Source organism: Gorilla gorilla, chromosome 11 (genome assembly GCF_029281585.2).
Source record: "Gorilla gorilla gorilla isolate KB3781 chromosome 11, NHGRI_mGorGor1-v2.1_pri, whole genome shotgun sequence".
Taxonomy (NCBI): domain Eukaryota; kingdom Metazoa; phylum Chordata; class Mammalia; order Primates; family Hominidae; genus Gorilla; species Gorilla gorilla.
The window spans coordinates 102430731-102457598 of NC_073235.2; the positions used below are offsets into that span (position 1 = coordinate 102430731).

At 40.7% G+C, this 26868-nt stretch overlaps 1 protein-coding gene across 1 annotated transcript in view; it reads right to left on the bottom strand.

Moving 5' to 3' along the window:
- The window catches only part of TYW5 (tRNA-yW synthesizing protein 5), a 245786-nt gene that overhangs the window by 55557 nt on the left and 163361 nt on the right, over window positions 1-26868 (bottom strand). The window contains exon 2 of the mRNA XM_055379344.2: window positions 25985-26190. The gene's annotated coding sequence lies outside the window, so the exon portion shown is untranslated. The remainder of the gene's footprint in view (window positions 1-25984; window positions 26191-26868) is intronic.

Consider the following 26868-nt stretch of genomic DNA (forward strand, 5'->3'; position numbering starts at 1 on the left):
ATAAAAAGGGTGTGTTATCCCTCACCCCCACACTCCCGTTTAATGTTAAGGGAGTCTGAATATACTCAGATGCGGCTATGATCAGAGAGCTACTTGCCAACAGCAAGAAACAGATTTTCCTAAATGATTTTTTTTAAAGCTGTTAATTCCCTTTTTTTTATTTCCCATCTAATTCCTGGCAGGAGAATAGACAGCGGGGAATAAAAACCTCTGTTGAGTTGGCAATTTTAGTACTCATATACAAGACTGTTTTATCATCAATCCTTTGAGGTCAGGGGGTCTATAAAGACATAAAGGGAGTCTTTCTTTCTAGTTGTGTTTGAGCCAGGACACTTGGGCTCTTTCCTAGTGTCTTACAGAACCAGCTTTTTACTTCTGCTGGTCCAGCCTCCTTACTTGACAGCCAGAGAAATGGAGGCCAGAGGGTTTCATAGCCCTTCAGGCTTTGTTTTCCTCATCTGTAAAATGGGGATGATGGTTCCTACCTTAGAGGACTGTTCTATATTTTAAGGGAGTAGAGCCATACCTGGCATATGATTAGCCCAATGTAAGTGAGAGGCAGCAAAGCTTGACAATAAAGAGATAATCTCTATATCAGATGGTCGGGCCCACTTCCCGGACTGCCCCTTACTATTAGTGACCTTGGATGAGTTACTTAACAGTCCTGCTCCTTGTAGAGTTGTCACAAGGATTAAATTAGTTAACATACATAAAACACTTAGTGTCTGTCACATCGTTAAGTGCTATACTGGAATTAATTCTTACTATGGTTATTTTGAAAGACATTATGTGGTTTCTATAGAATTGTCCAGTTAATTAGTGGAGAGGGCCATAAATAGAATAAAAAAAAATTGGGGTCTTGTGTGTATTCTCTACCAAACCAACGTACCTAGTTATATACATAAGCGCCGGGTTCATTTCTAACTTCTTTAGGGCTACTTCTGACTCCTATGACTATGATAGAGCTGAATTGTTAATGTCATCCACCTAGATCGGTAGAGTTTGCAGCACAGCTTAATTGGGAGGTTCATCAACAAGCCACACACATGCCCGTGGGACTTAGAAGGAAGCTCAGCCATTTGTCTCCATTAGAGGGCGCCAAGGGGAGACAGCATGGTGGAAGGAAGAGAAAGAACTAGTTGCTTCCTGTTCCTGTTAGGGTTTCCCAGCCATAGCCCTTCACCCCAGCAAAGGCAGTTGATTCCAGTGTGCAGTTTTCCCAGCCTCTGCGGACACCCGCTTATCAAAGATCAGAATCTGTCCTCTGAGATCCTAACAAGCCCAACCTTCTCCCTTTGTTCCCCAGCCTGAAGTGGTGACTACTTTCTGCAGTTATTATTTCTGCTACATTTCAGTGGCCCCTTTTTTGCCTTGTCAATTCTTTAATCTCTAGCTAAAAATTCTTTATATTGAATTCTAATTCTGACTGATAAAATAATCAAAGTGCTGTATTTCTTCTTACTGGTATACACATGAATATGCATTTATAAAAATAATACATAAATAGAGGCCAACAGAAAGTCCTCAATAATATCACCCCCTTTTCTCGCTGCACACTGAACGTGATCATGTAAGTTATGTCTCCTTTGAGTATCTGCCACTTAGTTACTCCACTCCCTAGAGGAAACCACAGCTATCAGCAGGTGTCTGTCCCTCTAGAACTTAAAAAAATACGTTTACATGGATATATATGTATATATACACACACACATATATACACACACATACATATATATATATACACACACACATATATGTATGGTAGAGTATGATCACATAATACAAACATAATGAAATAATTTAAAATAAATGTAACTATACTTTAGCACTTTAAAATATTTTTCTCTTTTCTAAGAAAACCGATTTCTTCCATTTTCACATCTTAGATTGGATCTCAGCTCTCTATTCTTGCTTCTTTTCACCACTCAAAAGGGCATGTTTTCCCTGCAATTCTTGTTTTTTTTCTCTCTCTCTCGATATAACTGATGCTAGGTACACAGTAGGTGCACAATAAATGGTAGCCACTATTATTATCACACCAATCCTCACTGCCTGGCTGTCTTTGAAAACCAAGACCTAGGATAATAAGGTGTAATGAGCTAATAAGTAATAAGCATGCTTATTAATAAGTAATAAGATGCTTCTATGTCCTTTACTAACCAAGCCCTAACTCATTTTTGAGCCTCTTACCAAAAAGTGCGTGAGAAGTATGAAGGGAAAACATACAAACAAATAAGATATTGTCCCTGCCCTTAAATTTCTTATAATCTAGGTGCGGGCCCCTCCCTGGCAGTTAAAAAGTGCCAAATGAATATGAAAGGTGTACATGCTGGAAGAGTTCACTTCCACTGGGGAGATCGGCAAAGATGTCACAGAGGAGATGGAATTTGAACTGAACCTTGAATCGTGGCTTGGACTTGAAATAATGGAAGAGAAAAGCCAGAAAGAGCATTAAGAAGTTGATCTATGAGATCTAGATTTTCCATCACAATGAAACAAGTTACTTTCTGCATCATAGATCAGAATTACGCAAAACCAGTATGAGGTGGACCCAAGAAGAGCAACATCTCTCTCTATAAAACTCAGAGGTGGATCTGTGAAGGAAAGCATCTGTTTCTCCAGTGTAAGGTGGGACGATTCTATGCTGCCATGTCAAAGATGCTGTAACATTTACTGTCTTCTTCCTTTAACCTTTCCACAGTTCTGACAATTATTCTGCTGTCCCTCTTTCCCATTCAGCACTGCTCAAGGCTCCTTTCCCCATGTCAACAACTCCAAGCTCTTCCTCAACAAACAAAAAACATTAAAAACCTTTTTTCAATTCACCTGAATTTGCAGACCCTGATTTTACATTCAAAGTCAAGCAGCCCTGTTGCTTTATCATTTGTAATCCCTTCAGATTTTTTCTTAACATCTCAATGAAATTCTCTCATAAATCCCCTTCTTTGCTGACCAAGTGCTGTGCAGTTGCTGATTTTGCAAGATATGTGCTAATGTAAAGTATGTCTCCTTTGAGTCTCTTTATCACTTGGTTGCTCTCTGCTCCACCTTCTCCATATTTATGTCCTTATCAGAGCTGCACACAGTATTTCAAATGAGCTTCAGTGTTCTTCCTGCCAGGCCACAGTATTGACTGTAATACGATAGCCTATCTCAAAATTGGTTTGGGGGATTCTTTTTCTCATTGTGGTTAAAATAGCTTGCCTTGTAAATGCCAGAATATATTTTTGCAGATTAGATTTTTTATGAAAAATTGTGTCAAATGCTTTCCAGAAGGGTGTTTAAATTATTTGGATAGGCTGCTTCACCCATTAATGTTTTCTTTTGCAGTTTAACCTCACAGGTTTGCAGGACAGTTTCACCACTGAAAATTTGTGCTGATTTCTTTGTCATTAAACATAACTTTTTTAAAGAATTCTTACGTTCAAGCTGTGGCTTACGGCTTCAAAACACTTTCCCCCTGCTGTTGAAATCATGAGGTCCGTGGTCTCCCAGATATTTTCTAAAAGTCTCTCTTAACAGAGAAGAAGCCTTCGCAGCATCTGTCTTCTTCAGCTGCTGCCGCTGATAATTTCAAAGACATATTCACAAACCCTGCTCTGCATCAGACAGCTGTTATGTGGTTACCGAGTGTTTGTGTGAGAGTGTGTGGCTCTGTGTCTCCTTTCAAGTTTCCACTTGCATGTAAGATTGTCTGAGAAAGGTTTTGTGCTATTTCCCCAGTGCAGTGTGTTTCCTGTTTTCCTTGGGAGGGCTCTGTATTGTAATCATTTTTTCACTCCAAGATCCTTCTAGGCTGATTTCCTTAACTGTTTTGACTCCTTCACGGTGTCTAAATTTGCATGTTGGCAATACAATGTTGGAGTTTATTTCACATGGGCAGAGCACATTCCACTGCTGTCTCATCCCTATCATTTCTCTTTACTCCATTTATCTAAGCACTTGCCACATTCTTCTAAACCTAAGATCTGAAACCTCAGTTTGGGTTTTCTAGTGCTTGGATGGATGTCAAGATGATTTATAAAGCACTCTCATCCCAGTGCCATGGGCCAGTGATACCATCAGTTTAGCAACTCCTCAACTGCTTACCTAGACTTGCCTATTGATTAAGGCTGCTACCAGATGCAGCTTGGTCCACATGCTCCAACCAGCAAGCCCTAGTTTATGAGCCAGTCATTTATGATGAGCATCATTTCAGTCATCATTGCGTGATGTGCTTTTGGCACTTTTTTGATTCACATGCATAGACTGCAGTCACCCATAATTAAATCCTGTCACAGTTGCATGAATTATTTTATCTAATCATATTTAATTCACCTCCTTCTTCTTTTGGAAATCTCTAGTGAGCTTCAGGCTTCATCCTGTAGATCTTTTGTCTATTTCTGAAGCTAAAGCTAGATTGATTACACATTCTGGCCTTTGAATACTTTGTGCTAGTCCTCATGCCAGGAATATAAAGCAACCTATTACCAATGTAGTTTTCTTTCTTTCTTTCTTTTGTGGCATCTAACACTTTTCAGATCATACAATCCATCTGAACATGGACCAGTGGTTCTCAACTGGGACTATTTTGCCCCCAGGGGAAATGTGACAATTTCTGGAGACATTTTTGGTTGTTTACAGCTGGGGGAGGGGTGCTACTGGCATTTAGTAGGAAGAGGCCAGAGATGCTGTTAAACATTCTACAATGCACATGACAGTCTCTCACAACAAAAAAATAATTTAGCCCAAAATTTCAGTAGTGCCAAAGTTGAGAATTCCTTGTACTCCACCAAATGATTCTAGATGTACTTAAATGTGGTAAGAATACATCTATATCCTCAGATCCCTGATATCTCTTCTCTGGGTCCAGGGCATGATCAAAGATTATCTTTTGAGAACACAGCTATATTTTCAACTCTGTTTCCTTAGGATTATGCATCTGAATGGCTGAGTTTGCATGTGCAGAGCCCAAATTTGCTATTAATCCTTGCTACCTTCTTAATTTACTTATACCTACTTCTTTCGACCAGAAAAGAAAGAGTCTAGCCAGCCAGTGTATATTTAACTCATTTATTCATTTATTTTGTGAGTGTTTGTGAACAACAGGCATTAAGTTAGGTGCTGGGGACTGCTAGGTGCTTCCATTTATACTCCATTCTCCATAATTTAAGCAAGCTGGCATGGGTCAGACAGAGCTCTCTCTAAAGCATCAATTCATCGGTATTCAGAGACCAAGTTTTTTGGCCTGAAAGGTCTAGAACATATCAACTTGTACTTAGAGCAAAAGAGAATCTTGGAGTCCGAGAGTGTACTGTGCTCTGAGCCCTGGCGAGTCAGCTATTATGGCCCTTGGGTAATCTAAACATGACTTTCCCAAATGCTTTTATCTAGAGAGAGTGGTTTCAATCTCTTTCACCAGAGTAGCATAGTCCTTTTATTATTGTCTTTATTGTTTCTAAGATGTATGAGGTTTTCTAGGTGCTCAAAGTTGTTCTTTGGAAATCAAGTCAGACCATTCTTATTGGTGTTCCATACGTTAAATCCAAACAAAAATGTTCTTACCTTCTGTGGCTGATCTTAACTGGAACATGTGTTGGTGTCTTTAAATCCTTTCCCCTGATCACCCTACTAGGCTTTTTACTTGGTCTACCTGAGTCAAGGTGTAACGGGTATCAGCATGAAGGGGTGAGGGTGGGGAGGCTGGCAGACCCAATCAAGAATTTTTACTCAGACTCTGAAGGTATGACTAACTGAGAATTGGGTTCACTAGGTTCTGGCCTATACAGGAGCTTTTTTGGAAAACAACCAAAATTACACACACACATAGACACACACATACACACAGACACACATAAACACACACACACACACACACACACACACACACACACAGTCGTGTGCTGCATAATGACCTTTCAGTCATTTCAGATGGACCACAGATATGATGGCGGTCCCACAGGATTCTAATACTGTTTTAACATACCTTTTCTGTTTAGATAGGTTTAGATACACAAATACCATTGTGCTACAACTGCCTACAGTATTCAGTACAGTAACATGCTGTACAGGTGTGTGGCTTAAGAGCAATAGGCTGTCGTCCCATATAGCCCAGGTGGGTAGTAGGCTATATCATCTAGGTTTGCATAAGTACACTCTATCATGTCCACATGATGACAAAATCACCTACCAACACATTCCTCAGATACTATCCCCATCATTAAGCAACACGATTGTGCATCTGTGTGTGTGTATGTGTGTGTGACTGTTAACGTAGGAACATATAGCAACGTATAGCAATAAATATACTTCCCTCACTTGGGGCATAGAATGTGTTGGTAAAGTGGAGTTTAAAAAAGTGCTCTTTAAAATCACAACAGCCTGAAGCTGCTCTGTTTGTAAGGGACTGGACTATTTCTCTAGGAGTAGATTGCCTTCTATTATTCGAAAGGCGAATATTCCTTTTCTTCTCTTATTCCCTGTTCCCATCTCATCACCCTCTCTCATTTGAAAGAACAGGAACATAGAATTAAACTGCTCTCCAAAAGAAATGATGAAGAGCAAGTGAAAAGAAGAGGGGCTGAGAAATGTCACCAGCAAAAAGTCACCAGAGGGAGGGTAGTGGGGGTGGTAACTAAAGGAATTTTTTTTTTTTTTGAAACAGGGTCTCACACTGTCACCCAGGCTGGAGTGCAGTGTTGTGATCATAGCTCACTGCAGCCTCAAACTCCTGGGCTCCAGAGATCCTCCTGCTTCAGCCTCCCAAGTAGCTGAGACCACAGGTGCATGACACCATGCCCAGTTCATTTCTTAAAAAATTTTTTGTAGAGATGGGGTCTCACTTTGTTGCCCAGGCTGGTTTCAAATTCCAGCCTCAAGTGATCCCCCTGCCTTGGCCTCCCAAAGTGTTGGGATTACAGGTGTGAGCCACTGAGCCCAGCCCAAAAGGACTGTTAAGATATTTAATATTAAAATTTAAAGTTGTTTATTTCCTAGTGTTGTGGTATAGACACTATGGCCCCTGGCTGCCTCTTTGTCCCCAGCAATGCTCCAACACTTGAAGAAAGACTGGTCTATACTCAAATGTCTGATCGGTGATATCTGGGGCCAATAAAAAAGAGAAAGACTCATCTGGGTCATGTTGGAGCAGAAAGCTAAGAACAGCTGCATGAGATGAGATGTGAATGAGATTGAAAATTTACAGGGGCAGCAAATTAAAACCACAAGTGCTCATGAGAGTTTAAGACACCAGGCATTCACAAACATCCTGAGGAGGGTATTGCACTTTTGCAGGAAAGGGAGTTCTTCTGAACTATATGTAAATAGCAAAGAACGGGTACCTCTGCTGATAATCTGAGTTGCTTAACATTCAAATGACTGTGAAGGTAGGCCCAGACATCACAAGAATCCACATGCTACTTCATATGTGGAGAACATTTGAGCCATTCATTCATTATTCAATAAGTATAGAGCCACTTCTACATACCAGACCTAGCAAGATATGATGGCAAACAAGACGGCCACAGTCCCTGACTTCATGGAGTTTACATTAGTGAGGGGGGAGTAGGGAGAAAAATGGGGAGAGATGATAAACATTTAAATACATAAATGGTCAGAATAATGACAGATTTTATGCAATATTAAAAATGGGGTGACGTAATAAAAAATACCAAAGTGGGTCATTTTAGGTAGAGTAGTCACTGAGGTCTCTTGAGGAAGTGACTCTTAAGGCCTAAAGACTTAGAAAGAATCCTCCACACAGCAAGCAAAGGGAAAAACACTCCGGGGAGAAGCCGTAGCAGGCACAAAGGCCCTGAGGCAGAAAGAGACCGGAAAATCTCTGGAATCCATGGAAGGCCAATGACTAAAGACTAAAACTTCACGAGAAGGTTGGGAAGGGTCATGAGATGAGGTTTAAGGGTTAGACCATGGCCAGTAAAGGCTCTGAAGGCCAAGAAATGAAGTTTGGATGTCCTTTTAAGCCCAATGGGAAGACTAAAGAATTTTAAGCAAACCAATGACATCATCTGGTCCAAAGAATTCCCTGGATTGTCAGTATGGAGATGGTTGTAGGTCTTGACTAGAACAGTTTCAGCAGAGCAAAGAGAATGGAAACTGGATTGGATTGTGCTGTGGAGTGAACAGGAGTGAGAAGGTGGAGACAGTGTGCTCACAATCCTTCTAAGAGGTTTTGAGAAATGGGATAGTGGTTGGAGGGTAATGTGGGGTCAGGAGAGGGTCTTTATTTTTGTTTTGGTGTTTTCCTAAATGGGAAATAATAAAGTATATTTACATATGATGTCAGGAGTGATTCAGTCCAGAGGGAAGCAATGAAAAAGGAGAAGGTATAACTAGGGAGACAGCATGAAGGACTGAGACTTGAGCCCAAGCAGAGTTGCCTTTGGGGGCACCTCCTGCTCTGGTGGGAGGAAGAAGAAGATAGGCAGATGTAGGTCTTACCACATTTGTCTTACTGAGGAAGCAAGATTTCTTTCTGCCACTGCAAGGCTTCCAATGTTAACTGAACTCGGCGCAGCCGGGCTGCTCTGTGCCTGCTGATGTGATTGGCCAAGAGACTGATGAGAAGGGAATGAGAGGGTTTGAGCTGTAAACAGAAGCCACAGCCAAGAAGGAAAGTTCGGGTCTCTCCATTTAATTCCCCCATCCTGTTCTGATCCAGGAGAAGATTTTGGTCATTTTCAATTCAGTAGTTTAGACTTTCATGGAGTGGTCCAGAGGGCCCTCAGGCTCAGAGGACAATGAGGCTTGAGGACAGCATGTATCTACAACTGTGGATAGACTGACACCCTGGACTGGCCAAGCCCAGGTCGTCTGGGCTGAGGTAGCATTTAGCTAGCAAGCAATTTTTTGTGGTAAGAGAAATTAAAGACTTCCTCCATAAGCCTCTCTGTGGAAGGGGGAAATTGACGAGGGTCAGGCAGCTGTTAAAGGACATCCTGTAACTGCTGAGAACAGAATTGGATAAGGGTAGGGTTCTACCAGAGAGTCAGGAACAGCAAGAGAAGGGAAAGTAGAGAAGGGGACTGGGGGTGGGCAAGGATTCTTAGATATAAGGTTTTAATGGCACGTCCTACTTGTGATTCAGTGTTCCCAGCAGAGGAGATGGAAGGAAATTATAGCTTGTGTGCCTAAAGGGCTGGAACTGAACTAGGATTTTATGCATATGATATTACTTAAGCCTCACAGAAATCCTGTGAGGTAGTTTTCTCCCCCTTTAATTTTACAGGTAGGCAAATGGAGGCTCAGAAAGTTAATGTGCTTAAAACTACATAACTAGTAAAGTGCAGATGCAGAATTTTAGCCTGGATCTGCCTGACTCCAAATCCCATGGATTGGCCAGAATGGTGTTCTCCCTTCCTGGGCCTCTGGCGAGTGGTAACAGGTCAAAAAACAGATCAACTAGAAAGTTCTTCTGGTAAAATAGTGGGTGAGGCAAGTTAGTGCTAGGATTTGGCTGGAGTGATGGCTTTGCTGCCTCTTCAAGGAATTCATAATGCCATCTTTTCTTCCCTAGACTGTTGTGTGACAGCATTCCAAAGACTTTCCTCAATGGACTCCACAGAAGTCCTTGAGTCTGAGGGGCTTCAGGAAGGAAGAGAACAGAATCTCATAGGGAAGACTCCTCTATGAAAAACAGACCCCTTTCTCTTTATTTGTCTGCTTTCCCCCATCATTTCAACATCCTCTCCCTCCCCAACTTTGCCATATTGGGCTGAGGGGCTTTAAAACCACACTTCCACCCAGCTGGGCTGGGTTAAAGCCCTCACAGGAGCCACTGAGCCAAACCAAACTTCATGTGCATTACCCATGCAGAGCACATCCTCCAGTGTTTACATGTTGAATAGTTTATGATTTGCTCTACATCTGATCAGGCAGAGTCAACTACCAAAACTGCTGATCCGTGGAACTTCACAGCCTTTCCGGGCATAATAACGGCTACAGCTACAGCTTATTCAAAGAGAGAAATAGCCTTTGATGAGCTGTGCAAGGACAAATTAAGACGTGACTCTCACCCAGCATCTAGATAGTAGCCTGCTGTTCCAGGCTTTACCCAAAAAGAAATGGGACTAAGGGAGCTGGAAGGCTTTGACCGCACCCTCCTAATAGCAGTGGAAGGACCAGGACCTAAAGATGACCATACCACCAAGTATTTCAGAGCATCAGAAGCGAAACAGCACGTTGCTAAGGCAATTCTTTCTGTCATCTCTGCTCTTCCAACCTGTGGCAAAGCCAGATAATTGTCCCTAAGTTCCCATTATCTACTTCTTTGGTAATAGAAACCCTAATTTTTAGCTAGGAATGTCCGGGGTGGGGGGTGGATTCTCGTTGGCTGAAATAAACTCTGTATTTCCCAGCCTCTTCCAGTTGGATGTGGTCATGTATCTACGTTCCAGACAATGAGATGAAAATAGAACTGCCATGTAAAATTTCTGAGAAATGGCCTTAAGAGGTATTAAATCAAGGTTAGCCTAAGGGTGCCTCCTTACACATTTTAAGTTCAGCCTAAAAGTTTCTCTGTACATCGTGAACTGTACTCTAAATGAAGTTGTAAACAGAATGTAACCTACTCTTGTGCCAATCACCAAGTTTTGGCCAATCAAAGGTGGTCAGCTGTTCAAACCATGTTCAAATAAGGCAAACTCTGAGCTGTAACCAATCTGGCTGTTTCTGTACTTCTATTTTCTGTAAATCACTTTCCTTTTTCTGTCCATAAATCTTCTCCACCATGTGGCTGCACTGCACTGGAGTCTCTGAGCCTACTCTGGCTCAGGAGTCTGCCCAATTCAGGAACTGTTCTTTGCTCAATTAAATTCTTTTAAATTTAATTTGGCTAAAGTTTTTCTTTTAACAAGGGAGAGGTGTATATTTCGCTCTTCTTTCCCACTGGCTGGAATGTGGAAGTGATGACTGGAGCTTCAGCAACTACCTTGAACAGTGAGGTGGAAATTATTATTCAGAATAGATGGAAAATACTATTCAGATACAGGGAGCCTGGATCCTTAGAGACTGTAGCATCATGATTGCAGCCTGAACTGCCACTATAAGCCATTTATATCTTTTGGCACTCACTGTCAACTCTAATCTATCTTATATACAACCTCTACCTTAGGCACCTCCACATGTCCCTAATGACCCCTGGAAAGCCACATGTCTCACTAAAACATCCTTACCAAGACAGGGAGAGGCAACAACCTTTGCATTGTGAGGAGCAGTGATTTCGGGCACTGAGAAGCTGTGCTGCCTTTAAACAACTCTATACCATCATCATCAGCTGGTGTGGGAAAGCCCACGCAATCCCATTTCTCCAGTTCAGTGATGCTCAGGTTTCTACTGTGCGTAGTTCTTTGGTCAAACTTTACATGGACATTTCCAAAGGCCTGCAAGACATCTCCACACAGGTTTCTCACCAGCTCCTCCAACTTGACTTATCTAAACCCAAATTTCTTTATTCTCTCTCTCAGAACAGCCCTTAGGCCAGGGAAAGAGGAGCTCCTGCCATGGGCCTGAAGCTTGAGGGAGCATCCCCACCCCAAAGCCCACATCCTCCTTTTAAGACCATATTCCAGGTACCCAAGACCCCAGAATTCCCTGTCCTGATAGCCTCAGGCCCACTTGTAGGGCTGGTCACTCTGAGGACAGGGTGGGCCAGGAGCAGCTCTCTTCAGGGAATGTGGGTGGAGTTTGGCTGTGAAGGGTGGGAAGTGCACACTTGCCCTTGCAAGGCCCCTCACCATGTGAGGCAAATCCAGGTCAGCAAGAAAAGGAAGTTGTGCAGCAGGGTGGGGCCAAAGACTGGGGGCTGGTTCTCACTGTCTGTATGTTCTGGCGTAAAACTCTGAGGAGTCCCAGAAATTAAAATTTCCATCTGGACCTCAAGGACACTGTGAAGGTACATTTGTCAAAGTAGGAGAATAGGACATGTTTTATTTAACAGTTGGTTGGCTTAATGTATAACTTTAAAATATTTAGACATATGGTATGTGGGCCTCTGTTTGTACTTCTACTGAGGGCCAGGGTGTCTATGTGACACTTCCTGGGACAAAAGGGCCTGTTTGCCCCATGGAGGGTATCAGGAATGCCAGCTGAGCTTGGGATGGGAGACGACTAGCCGGGTACTCCGAGAGAGACAGTGCTGGAGCACAGGCCAAAAGGAAGTCAGGAAAGAGCTTCTGCTAGAAGTGAAGAGTGGAAAGAGCAAACCAGGTGAGACAACTAGGGTGGAAAGAGAGTGGAGCAGGAGATGCCAGATGCAGAAATTCAAGGCTGGAGGCATGGGATGAAGAAGAGCCTCTGGTCACAGAACCTGAAGCCAGGAATCAGCAAGGCTGGAAATAGGGCAGATACCAGAAGTACAGGATCCTGCTTAAGCCACACCCTTGTTCCCTATTGTTCTGTGTTTGCATCTTGTCAAACTCAATCTGTATGTCTCAACAGCTGTCCAATGCCCATAGGGTGAAGGGGAGGAATAACCGCAGCATTCCATGGTCCCCCTGTTAGTGGGTAGGTGGTAGCGGTGGGATCCAGGCAGCAGTTTTATCATAGGCAGGTAATGACACTATGCATCAAGATCATCTTCTTGATTTAGCATCCTGGGGAAAGGAGATGGGAAGAACTTGGAAGAGTATCAGAGCCTGCCCCAGTCAAAGACACTAAGGATCAGGAAAGGGTTCTAGCCCAGGAAATCAACTGAAGCAGAATATCAGTTGTGTGGACCTTGCCAAGGTAGCAGGGAGAGGGAGAAGGCCAAGGATAAATGTCAGATATAGAGCAATGCCAGTTCTAAGTAGAACTATGGCCATAGCAATTTCTCATCATCCGTGTCTATTTTTGCTGGTGTAATGGTTAGATGATTGGATGGTACTCATGCCATGCTGGTTAAAAATATCTTTTAATGTCACCCTTGGTTGCCAGCCCATTCTCTTCTCGGGTCATGGCTTCCTTTTGAAGTTGGACAGAGAGGAGTAGTGGACCTGAAAACTAGAGGCCTCAGGGTTTCCAGTAATAGCTGAGGAATCTGCAGGACCAAGGAAACCTGGCCACTGGACGCCTCCCCTTCCAGACCATGCCTCAGTAGCCAAGACCCCGGAAGTCTCTGCCCAAATGTCCTGAGCCAATTTTCAGGGCTTGCATGAGCCTCTGCACAGGTCTGTCCTTCTGAGTGTGGACAGGCTCCCCCAATGTACTCCTCAATCTGATCGGTGGCCAAAACAACAGACACTTGTGGGGAGTGTGGATGTAGCTTGGACATGGAGACAGGGGTGTCCACACGTGAGATCTTGAGGCCCTCATACTGTGGGATGGAAAAGAAAGGCCCACCATATCCTGGAAAGGGACTCTGAGAAGTCTGAGGAGTTCTAAATTCAAAACTAGCCTTCAAGGTCAGTGTGAAGTGTATTTGTCAAGATATGAGGATATAATATATTTTATTTAAGTGCTCTGTTAGATTCCTTGATCCTTTTAAATATTTAGATATCAGGCATATGGATTTTCATTTGTCCTCTGGCTCCCACAAATGTTAGGGGTGTGTATGCAAGAAGCACAGGGATCGTTCTGGCAGAGGTGCATCTTGCAGACGTAGCAATGGGGATTTCAGTCCTGATCTAATGAGTCAATGCCATGCATGCCAGAAAGGCCTTCCACAGCATGGTCGGAGGCCAGACACCAGGAGGGTCCAGGCCTCTTCTTAACAGTCAGCACCAAGGACTGGAGGGCTTTGCATTGACAGCATTTCAGACTGGGCTCTCTTCTCTCCAGTAAGCACTGCCACTATGACTTTCCTCCTACAGTACTGTGTATAGGTGAAATAGTATCATTAAAAATATTTAAAAGCATGGTCTCTGTGGGCCAGTCAGCACCTGATGCTGACATGTGCAAACAAAGGATTTACTTTATGTATTCATCACATCTACCCTGTGAGGGTAGGCAGGGAAGGCTTCATCATTTCCATTAGCAGATGAGAAAACCAAGGCTTAGTGAGGTTAAATAACTCCAAGATCTCCCAGTAAAGAGAAGGAAGGATCTAAACAAGAAGCTAGGCCTTTTAACTCCGAGTTTAGTACCCTTTCCACTCCACATAGTCCCAATTTAACTCAGAAACAGAAATACTATAAGAAATCTCCAGCATTTCTTTCCTGAAAGAGTTTATGAACTGCATTTGGTCAAAGGTTAGCATGTCTATTTATGAAGCTTCTTTAGTTCTGGTTGGTTAATGACATTTAATCGCACGTTCCTTGCAGTGGGCCAGGATAATGGAGAGAGATGCACAGGGGTCAACTAACAACATGCAATTTGATAAAATTCCAAGGCTTTTATGGAGCACAACTGATCCATTATATAAGATTTCATAAGCCAAAGGTAAAATTAAAGTGAGAAAAACTGCCTAAAAATGTCAGGTAGGTGTAGTGGACCATGCAGTTACTTTTTTCTCAGGCAGTTTCAGAAACTGATAACTTAGCAAGATTGGAAACTTTATGTGCAAATGTTGGATGTATAAAATAAGTCAGTAATCAGAGTCACCAGTGTTCCTTCTCATAAGCTGGTATCTTTGATATCTCCAGTGAGTCAGATAATGAAGTCTTTGTAGGACTCACCAGGAACTTCCCTCTGACTCTTCATGGTGCTGAGGTTGCTATCCCTAAAGTGCTGTAGAGTTATGATAGCCATTAATTTATGCTGTGTAACAAACCAATCCCCAAAATGTACTGATTAAAACAATCATTGATTGGCTCATGATTCTGTAAGTTGGCCCTTTGGGCTGTACTCATATGGGCAGTTCTGCTGGTCTGACCCAGGCTTACTCATGTGGTTGCAATCCGCTTGAGGGCAGGATGGGTGGCCGTGGCCTGCTTCCACATCTTCTTTTCCTCTAAGAGGCTAGTTCAAGCTTGCTTGCATAGTTTCCAAGCAGCACTTCTGAACCCCAATGTGCACGTGTTTCAAATGTCTCTTTGCATCACATTTGCTAATGTCCCATTGACAAATGCAGGTCACAGGACCAAATGGCAATGGGAGGAAATTCAAAGAAATTGTGGCTTTTCTTTCCTTTTTTTTCCCCCCCTTGCAAATCTACTGCAGTCTTTTCAGGTCCATCAAAAATCTCATCTTATTATGGCAGCAGACTTGATGGCCATGATTTCATTCTCCAAATCAGGTCCAACTGCAGATGAGGTTTCACTCTTCAAGTGCAACTCCTCTTGATCTGGAAACCTATAAACTAAAAAGACAAGTTATCACCATCCCCTCTCCCCACTTATAAATACCTTCCTTCAATGTGATACAGGGAAAGGATGAGCCAAACCAACATTCTCATTTATAGACTGGAGGCAAAGAGAAGTCACTGGGTCATAGCAATTCTGAAATTTAACTAGGCACATGTTGCCAAGACCCCCTTGCCTGGAGGCAGCAAATGTTCTTGATTAGGATATGGTTCTACTGCCTGGGAGTAGTTCACAGTCCATTGTCTTATATGAGTTCCTGTGACAAAATATAAGATACATTAGAAAAGGGCTTAACACTTAGATAATACATAAGTCACAGATAGTTAATATTAAATGTTTATTCTGCAGACACATAGTATTCTAGAAGGTTACAGGTATAGGGCAGATTAGGATTTGATACCATGTTTGTAATCTCTCCAGTGGATGAGGCAACCTAAAATGTGTGAACACTTTCCATCCTGAGCTTTTGATTACAACCTGGTAGGTTTGGCCTGTATAGTTTGGTGCATGACTTTGGTTTTCAACAATATAGTATCTTCATACTGCAAAAAGGGCTAATTAAATGATCCTTATATTTTCAGTTGTAGTAAGATGCCCTAATACAGTGGCTGTCAGGGATACACCTTCCCTTAAGGGCCACTTGGAAATATGGGGGAGACATTTTGATTTTCACAGTGTTTGAGGGCTGTAATTGCCATTAGTTAGGTAAGTGTCAAGGATTCTCTATGTACTGCAATGTGCTGGATGATCTTGCACAGTGAATAATTGATGCATGATTGCCATGACTTTTAGATGTCCCAGAAGACAGCAATGTAGGTGAAAAACCTGTTTGCAATTATCTAAGCTTAAAGCCTAACTCGATTTTTATATAAACACAGACTATCTTGGGTACAGTTTAAATATATACTGAATTTTCCATGAGTGCAACTACCATGTGAGTGGAGGGAAGATTATACTTTGCTTTGTTGGGAACTTAACCAAGTGTTGTTAGCCACTTCAGAAAATTGTATCACTGGCAACGGTATTGCTTGGGGCACTTGAGCTGCCAACACTGCACCTCTGTCTGTTGGCATTTTTAGCTGTTGCAATCATAGTAACTCTACATAGAGGCACAAACATCTGACTTCTTCATTCTGTCTTCTAATGAAGCCATGTCTGAGCTTCTCCATATTGATATGTTATTTTATTATACATTATGTTCCTTTTATTTCTTATTTAAATTACAGTTATGGCATTATATTGATTTTTAAAACATGTTTGAAGGTAAGATATATCATCTGTGATTTTAATCTCAAGATAATAAAGAAGGTATTATACAATATGTGCTCTAAAAGGGGACATTAGGTCTGATAGGGTTTAGAAGCACTGCCCTAATACAAGCTTATCAGGATAGAATTTTTTCAGAGGCCGGAGGAGTGCAGGTTAAACATGAGCAAGACTAACCCATTACATGAACTCATGCCCAGGGTCATTGGTAAAAGAAAGATGGATTCGATATTGGAAAATAGATTCTGTATCTTATATGCTTAGAAACCAGATGAGACTGACAGGTTTTGACAGCACACTAATAAAGAATGTGATTTCCTTTTTCACGACTTTAGAAAAACATTTGCTTATTAGTTTTTATTTTGACATGTGCTAGAATTTATCTACGTATTTATGACTTCCTCAGATTATTCCAGTCAATGGCCTTGGGTTCCGAACATATGGAAACACTGTCCTATGCTCAGTGCCTCACGCTCCAGCTCTGGGCTTAGGCTTGGTTGGGAGGGTTGAATGGTGGTCTTGTCCCAGATGCCGATTCTCAACCTCTTGCTTCCAACCAGAAGAAGCTGCAATTCCCAGATGGCCTCTCCCAGCATTCGGACAGATGGCCCAGAAAAGGTAACTCTGGCTCTGAAACTGGCTTGCCTCCAGTCCCAGCCAACATCTTGTTTCCTTGGTTTGACCCACAGTTTGGCCGTATCAACTCTACTGAGGCTTGCCTTTACCAACCTATAGCCTCCTGGGCATGTTGGTGTCACCTACTCCAAAAAGGGCGACCTGAATAAATCCTCAAAGGAGACTGATGGTCAGTGATATCCCTCATTTAGACAGAAAGTAGGAATTTGCTTATTATTTAGTCCCAGAATAATTTGTTTATCTCAGTTTGTGGAAATGAACCTTAAACAATGTGGATTTCCAAACACTTCCCTAGAATGAAGAGCTCAATCATGATGGATGGCAACTTTTTCCTCACAACAAAAAGAAGCTGGTCAATCTGCTCACCTGGCTCCTTTTCATCAGTGTGTCTCCAATGGGAACATTTCACTCGCCTCTACTTCCATACTCACCCAGGCCTAGCAAGCTGTTAATCTTCTGTAGATAGTAAATCAGCTATTTTACTTTTTTGACACCTTCCTTTTCCATCACTGCAGCACTGATACAGGCCATAAACTAACCGGTTGGCATTTAAAAAGAGCCCTTCTTTCTTCCACCCTAAATTATGTCTTTTGGTAGGTGGATGTATCTTACTTGATTATGGAAGTTTTCTTTTTCAAAACTTGGTCAGGCATGCTCAGTAGGTCTATTGTAACCCATTGTTAGCCCAGCACTCTCTCTACCACTTCAAGATGAGCCAAATGATATTTTCAAAGCCATGGGAATATTTAGACTTAAAAACATGCCTTTCTTTTGGGATGAAGAGACAATACTCCTAACCATTGTTGGAAGTATTATGGCAAAGTATTAAAGAAATGCTTGGAGGCATGGTTCTATTCAAAGCAATATACAAAGAGGGGTTCCAGAGCTTAAATGCCTGTTGGTGTCACTTTGCTTGAAGGGGACCTGCCCCAGACAGGCAAAGGAGAGATCCTCAGCAGCCATATCTTACTGAGGGGGTTTCACCTCTGTCACTAGCCGATTGACACAGCGGTGAACACCTGTTCTGAGCTGAGCAAATCAGATTCTCTCTGGAATCTCCAATTTGGAATTTTGAACCAAGACTCACAAAGATGGGATTACTTGAAGCTGAAGCACATCAAAGGCAGCACTCTAGAGAGAAAGTCCACGGATTCCTGCTGCTGAGGTTTCAGCCAGCAGACTTGGCTGTTCCCCTCATCCCCAGATTTGGGAGCTGCCTCTGCGTCCTTTCAATAAGTTACCTTTTTAACTTAACTTAGCCAGACTGTTTCTAACACTTGGAACCAAAAGAATGTTAACTAACATGCAGACAATAGCAGAGAATACCAATGTAGCAAAATGTCTGCCACACTTAATGATAAGGGAATGAAGACAGACACTCAGTATAGAATGGGGCAGTGTTTTCATCATGGGCATCTTGGTGACCTTGGTTTTCAAATTAAAAAGTAGGAAACATGATCTGATAGATATGAGTATGCTTATGGAGGAAATAACATATTTGAAAGAATGTCTAGAAATACATAAGATGTTTGGTTACTCTCTATGTAAGTGTACGTGCAGGACAGAAAATCACAATAGGGCATAGAGAGGAGAGGAATGATAGAGGACTCAACAAGCCACTCTAAAACAAAAACAAAATGAAACAAAAGCCCACTTTGCTTCACCCTGAAATGGCTCTGCCTTCTGGTAACCCCAAATTCAACTTTCTCTCAGGAGGAAAGCAGGAACAGCATATTAATGAGGTTTCAACTTTACCTCATTCGTTCAGTGAGAACTGCCTAATATTCTCTTGATCACACTGAGTCACCTTCCTGTGCTATTTGTTTGTTTTAAATGCAGCAAAAGCTGCTTTGTCTACAGTTCTGGAGGTCACTGGCTCCTGGGGAGAGAGGACAGGAAAACTGAAGGAGACTTTTTGCCATGTACTGCTTGGAAGGGTGCCTTTTCAGATGTGAAGGGCAGTTTGGCTTCCTAAACCTAATTACATGGAGTTGTTTCTAGGAGAATGCAGCTGCCCTATTCTACTGGCCACCTGAAAGAGCTAACGTTTCCCCCAAGTCTAGACTCAAGACAACAGAGTGCTGATGTGTACTTGGATGCCATGGCCATATTTATGATTTGCCAGATGATCCATTTGGCTTTGTAAGTTTAATGTTTTCAGGTTGATAGGTGATAATTTTGGTTGGATTTATGCATCCAATAATCAACTGGGAAATAATTCTGATTCAATAAGACACATTATACAGCAGCTCTATACCAGTAAGTAACATCTCTGGATTGCTGTATACTACTAGGAAATTGAAATTTTTTCAAGAAAACTACATCAGATTTTTGGGATGGTACCATATATTTATTTCAGACTAAAAAACTTGCCGGTAATATAAGCTGGCTAACTCAATTTAGTTTGTAGAAATGTAGTTATTTTGAGGTCTAATTAATGGATATCTTTGCTCAAATCTGAAGTGAAATGAAGATGTTCACAGACTTTGATTGAATAAAGGATAAACCAATAAAAGCAAAAGTACTATTCAATATTTCACTAGTATTCTGGCTGGTTGTAGTTTACATAATTTGAAGAAAGCAAGCAGCCACAGTTGCAGCTACAGCCAGTTAACTGTAGCTGTTAACTTTGTAATCACTGGTGTGGGAAGAAATGATTTTAGCCACAATAGATCCTTTACCACCCCACTTTGGTAGACACTACAGTGAAACCTTGACCAGAACCCACAGCCTCTTGATTCTCTGCAAAAAACCTTATTGAATTCAGAACTGCCTCTTCCCTGAATAGAAACCATCACTGCTGGGTTGCCACAACGGTGCCAGTGACATTTTCAGAGAAATATACAAGCAGATTCAAGTTTTCAAAGATCTATATATCCTTTTCTGCTTGGATATCTTTAAACTTGCACAATAGCAAATCCACGCAGGAGGATGCACTTTAGAATTCATACGATATTAACAGTTATCAAGCACTTATTATATGGCAAATACTTTTTAGAAGGCTTGCATGTGTTAAGTCATTTAATCCTCAAGATGGCCCCACTAAGTGGATGCAATTATTATCATTATCCCCATTTTACAGCTGAGAGGATAACTAACTCGTCTAGATCTCATAAACAGAGGCAGAGCTGGGCTTCAACCCTGCATTTTGTGGCTGGGTAGGCACTTCTAAGTGCAGCACTACACTTGACTGCATGTTTTGCCCTCAAAACTATTACCGTTGATAAAGATGAACACGTTCTGAATTTTCATGTGTGCTTGAATTTCATAGCAAGTATCTATTATCAGGCTCTCCAGGGAAAGCAGATATGTTAGGAGCCTTGGAACTGGCCACCAAGAAACAGAACATGTTTCTCTGAATGTCTCCCCCTACTATTCTCCTGTCTTACTGATGTTTTATTAGCAGTTTTCTATTTACATTCTTTTGTCAAACAGTATCTTCCCTCTCATAGTAAACTGCACAGATCTCAAGTGTACAGTTTGATGAATTTTGACAAATATATGACCCTGTAAATCAATATTCCAATTAAGTTATAGAACATTGCCATCACCCTAGAAAATTCTTACCCTGGAAAGTTCTCTTCAAGGTCTATAGCCGCTCCTCTTCAGGCAATCACTGCCCTGATTTCTACCTTCATATGTTAATTTCGCCTGTTACTGAACACACAGTATGTCATTCTGGGGAGTCTAGCGTCTTTCACTTAACAGAGTGTTTTTGAGATTCATTCATGTTGTTGCATCTATCAGTAGTTCCTTCTTTTTATTGCTATGTGGTATTCCATTGCATGAAAATGCCACAACTTCTTTATCTATCCTTTTGTTGATGGTTAATTTGGTTATTTTTAAATTAATAAGTGAAGCAGTAATGAACATTCTTGTTTAAATCTTTTCATGGATAAATGTTTTCATTTCTTGTAGGTAAATATCTAAGTGTGGAATTGCTGGATTATGAGGTAGGTATATTGTGAACACTGTAAAACATTCAAGTAGTTTTCCAAAGTGATTGCATCAATTCACAATCCCATTAGCCATGTATGAAAGATCCAGTTGCTCCATGTTATCTCCCACACTTGGTATTGTTAATACTTTTATTTTTCAGTTATTCTAATGGGTGTGTGGGTATTCTCATTGTAGTTTTGATTTGCATTTCCTTGTTGATTAATAATCTTGACAATCTTTTCATGAGTTTATTAACCATTTGTATATCCCTTATTGTGAAGTATTTATTTAAGTATTTTGCCCATTTTAAAACTTTGGTTGTTTTACTTTAAAATTATTGATTTATAGGAGTAACTTATCTATCAGGGACACATGTTTTTTGTCAATGCTTCTCAGAATGGGTTTCTTAGGAAGCAGATGGAGAGGCAAATGTATGAGAAGTATTAGGGAGCGCTCTTGGGATCAACATCCATAGGAAAAAGGAAGATTGTTAAAGGGAGAAATCGGCCACCTGTGTAGTCACAACATAGGAAATTCTGAACCTGGTGGCCTTCAGAATTTTCCTAAGTTGCAGTGCAGGACCAAACATTTACACTCTTGAGTCAATAAGATATTAGACGTGGACTACCCCCAAAAGGAGGTGTGACATCTTCAGCCTAGGCAATTCTTGAAGAGAGTTGTCAACTGAGAGCTGTCAGCCAACAATTTTCTAAGCAGCTCATTACATAATCCTCTAGTCTCAGAGAGGGGTCTTGGTGATGCAACATGCACTCATGATGGTTAGATACATGTATTGCAAATATTTCTCCAAGTTTATTATTCAGATTTCATTTTCTTTATAGTATCTTTTGATAAGCAGAATTTAAAAATTGTATCCAGTTTATTAGTTTATCAATTTTTTTCCTTTAGAATTAGGTCTTTTCACATTTTAAGACAACTTTGCCTATCACAAGGTCACAAAGATATTTTCCTGTGTCTTCTTTTAGGGACTTTATAGTATAGCTTTTAAGTTTAAGTGTGCAATCCATCTTGAGTTAATTTTTGGGACTGTAAGGTATTCATCGTGGTCCTTCTTTTTCCCATACGGATATCCAAATGTTCTAGCACCATTTGTTATTGATCTATTAGTCTATTCTGATACCAGTATTACATTCTCTTAATCACTGTGGCTTTATTGACAATATTGCAATTAGGTAGTGTATGCCTGCCAGATTTGGTTACCCTTTTCAAGATTGTTTAGTACCTTTGATGCTTGAACAACATGGATTTAAACTGCACAGGTACACCTAAACATGAATTTGTTTTCAATAAATATATTGAAATTTTTTTTGGAGATTTGTGACAATTTGAAAAAACTTACAGAAGAACCACGTAGCCTAGAAATACCCCCCAAATTAAGAAAAAGTTAGATATGTCATGAAGGCATAAAACATACATAGATACTAACCTATTTTATCCTTTACTACCATAAAATACACATAGATCTCTTATAGAAAGTTAGAATTTATCAAAACTTATGCATATAAGCATTTACAGGTCATAGATGGTGCCACTCACAGTCCAGAGAAATGTACACAAATGTAAAGATGCAGTATTGAATCACAACTACATAAAATTCACTGTTGTACATATTGTACTACTGTCATAATTTCATAGCTACCTCCTGTTGCTATTTCCATGAGCTCAAGTGTTGCAAGTATCGCTTAAAATGCCATGTGATGCTAATCATCTCCACATCAGCAGTTTGTCTCTTCAGTATATTGCAAATTGCAGTGGAAAGTGATTTCTCTCAGTGCTTGCATATTTGTCAATGAGTTTAGTGCAACAGCATAGACCTTGAGTAACACCATGGGACCCATACAAAGTGCCACTAGTGATGCTGGAAGCACTCCCAAGAAGCAGAGAAAAATTATCACACTACGAGAAAAAGTCGAATTGCTTGATATGTACCATAGATTGAGGTCTGCAGCTATGGTCACCCACTATTTCAGACAGACAATCAATCCTGTAAACAGACAATGCAAACTTACAGTATCAATAAATACCACGTGTACTGTAAATGTATTACTTCTTCCTTATGATTTTCTTAATAGCATTTTTTCTCTAGCTTACTTTATTGTAAGAATACAGTTTCTTATAGTACATATAACAAACAAAATAAGTGTTAATTGACTATTATCAGTAAGGCTTCCAGTTAGTAGTTAAATTTTTTGAGAGTCAAAAGTTATATGCAAATTTTTAAGTGCATGGGGGTTGGTGCCCCTAACCCTCATGTTGCACAAGGGTCAAGTGTTCTAAGTTGTTTAGTATCCATCATACATTTTAGTATCAGCATGTCAATTTCTACAAAAGGATATGCCAGTATTTTGTTGGAATTGTATTGAATTTACAGATCATTTGAGGAAAATGGCAGGCAGAATAATTTTTCCCTTCCCCTCACCCCCTGCCAAAGACGTTCATATTCTAATCCTTGGAACTTGTAAATAAGTTAGGCTATGTGGCAAAGGGAAATTAAGGTTGCAGATGTAGTTAAGTTTGCCACCCAATTAACCTTAAAATAGGGAGGCTATCCTGGCTTATCTGGATAGGGCCAATGTGATCACAGCAGTCCTTAGCTATGGAAAAGGGGTGCAGAAAAAGAAGTCAGAATGATGCAATACAAAAAAAACTTGACATGCTGTTGTTGACGTTTCAAAACGGAGGAAGAGGCCATGAGCCAAGGAGAGTAGGTGGCCTCTAGAAGATGGAAAAGACAAGGAAATGGATTCTTCCCCAGAGCCTCCAGAAGGAATAGAGTCTTGACACCTTTATGTTAGCCCAGTGAGACCCACATCTGACTCCTTGATCTACCGAGCTGTAAAATAAGGAGTTTGTGTTATTTCAACTGACTAAACTTTTGGTAAACTATTACACAACCATAAGAAACTACTACAAGGGATAACTGATATCTTCACAATATTGAATCTTTCAATCTGTGAAAATGGTATGGCTCTCCATTTATTTAGATTTTCTTTCTCTCACCAATGTTTTATAGTCGTCAGTCTAGCAAACATGTATATCTGTCATTAAATTTATTCCTAGGTATTTTATGTTTCTTGATGCTACTATCCATCATTTAAAAAATGTTATCTTCCAGTTGTTTGTTGCTGACTTCGCTTGTGAGACCTAGCAGAGTTTTGTAGATTCATTTGCATTTTCTAGGTACATAATCATATCATTTGTGAATAAAGAGTTTTACTTATTCGTTCCCAATATTTATGCATTTTATTTTATTCTCTTGCCATGTTGTAGTATTGGCTGGGACTTCCAGTGCAATGCTGAATGCAAGTGATAAGAACAAACTGTTTTTTGTTATTTCTGAACTTAGAAGGATAGTATCCAAAATTTCACTATTAAGTCTTTTGTAGCCATAGAGTTTTCATGTAAGATTATTAAAGTTTCCTTCTATTTATATTTCCTGAGAGATTTTACTACAAAGGAGTTGAATTTTGTTAAATTATTGTTCTATATCTATGAAGAAGGTTACATGGTGATTCTCCTTTATTCTGTTAATGTGATGAACTTTTTTTTTTTTTTTGAGACAGAGTCTTGGTCTGTCGCCCAGGCTGGAGTGCAGTAGTGAGATCACGGCTCACTGCAGCCTTGAACTCCTGGGCTCAAGTGTTCCTCCTGCCTCAGCCTCCTGAGTAGCTGAGACTACAGGTGTGTGCCACCATGCTCAGCTAATTTTTAAATTATTTGTAGAGATAGGATCTCCCTATGTTGCCCAAGCTGATCTCAAACTCCTGGGCTCAAGCAACCCTCCTGCCTTGGCCTCCAAAAGTGCTGGGAGTACAGGCATGAACCACCACACCTCACGACAAGTTACACTTTTACATTAAACTTACCTTGAATCCCTGGGATAAACCCCACTTGGTTGTGCTGTATTACCCTATGTGAACATTGCTAGAGTTATATTGTTAATATTTTGTTAAAACTTACTTCTCTGTTACTTCTTTTCTTGTAATGTACTTGCCAGTTTTGGTTTTAGGGTTATTCTGGCTTCACAACAAAGTTGGGAAGTATTGTTTTCTCATCTATTTTCTGAAAGGACTTATGTAAGATTGGCATTATTTCCCCTTTAAAGATATAATTTACCAGTTAAGCCATCTGGGCCTTGAGTTTTCTTTATGGGAAGGACCTGAATCCTGCTAAAAACTGCATGAGTTTGGAAGTAAATTCTTCTCCAGTCAAGTATTTAGCTGAGACAGCAGCCATGGCTAACACCTTAATTGCTGCTTTGTGACACCCTGGAGCAGAGGTCAGCTATGTCATGCCCACACTGCTGACCCACAGAAACTGTGAGATAATAACTATATATTGTTTTAAATAGCTATATTTTTGGCAAAGTTATTAATAGTAGTTAACTAATACACTCCCTTAGCCCTACTTTTGTTTTATTCCATGCATTTTGATATGTTGTAGTGTCATTTTAATTTAATTTGAACATTTTCTCATTTCCCTTTGATTCTCCTTTGACTTACGGGTTATTCAGAAGTTAGTGTTAGTTTCCAAATACTGTAGATTTTTCATGTATCAATTTTTATTATTGATTTCTAACTTAATTCTATTTTGATCATAGAAAATACTCTGTATTATTTCAATCCTTTAAATGTACTGCCATGGTCTATCTTCCATGTGTACTAGAAATGAAAGTGTATTTTGTAGTTGTTGGATGAAAATATATAAATGTGATTTCCAGTTTTAGTTCTGACGTGTTAACAGCCTGAATCATCACTCTCATCCTTACAACAAGAAGAAGCTGGAAAACTGAAAATCAATGACTCTTACTGGACACATCAGAGAACTGAGGTTATAGGGCAACCCTTCTCCCCAAAATCTGGGAGACAGGTTCATCCAGAGAAACATAGCCAAGAGCTTCTTACCTGAAGCAGAAGGTACTCAAGCCATAAAGTAGACAGAACCTTTACACAGTAAATTTGATAAATTTTGTTGGAGGTTGAGTATGGACTTGAATGAGAAACTCCTGGGAATCACAGTCTTAGGTGGCCCCTGCACTTTCACGGACTGTATTTTTAGGGACCTCAGCAGGTTCTCACAGTGAAGGGCGAAGGAAGATCCCCTGGTAGCTCTGGAAGAGAAGAGGAAGAGTGAGAAATATACCCAGAAATATCCCAATGGGAAATATACCCAGAGACCTCTCCCTAACAATGGCCTATGCTCCATGGGGAAAGAATCTTTCAGAACTTTATCCCAATTGGGGGAAGGATATTCTTCCCACTGAAGCTCCCTCCAGTCTTCCTGTCTCATGTAAGGAGGAAAGACATAGTCAACAAGGGTCAAGGCTTTAAGAAAATAGATTGGGATTGGAGCAGTCAGGGATAGGAGTGGAGGCAAGAGAGGGAAAAAGGTCTTTACCACCGGAGAAAAACTTGTAAAAGACACAGGCCCAATAAAACACAGAGATTTAATTAGAAGAGTATAGAATGCTCCTTATCCGCCATGGCTTACCACCACACCAGCGGGGCTCCAGTATTATAACAGTGGATTACAGCTGAAAGAGCTGTACAACACAACTCTTTTTGAGGAGGAATACCTAGGGAAGCTGAAAGTCAAAAAGGGAGATGAAAACAAAGATGCCAGAGGAATTTGAAGCTTCTGGCATCTATAGCTACAGCAAACATTAAAAAGTCTAATTTCTAGCTAGATTACCATAAACTCTAAAATTAACAAACTATTTACCCGAGTTCTTATTATCTAATACAGCATGCCCAGCTTTTCTCAACAAATTGTGGAAGAGAATGGGGAG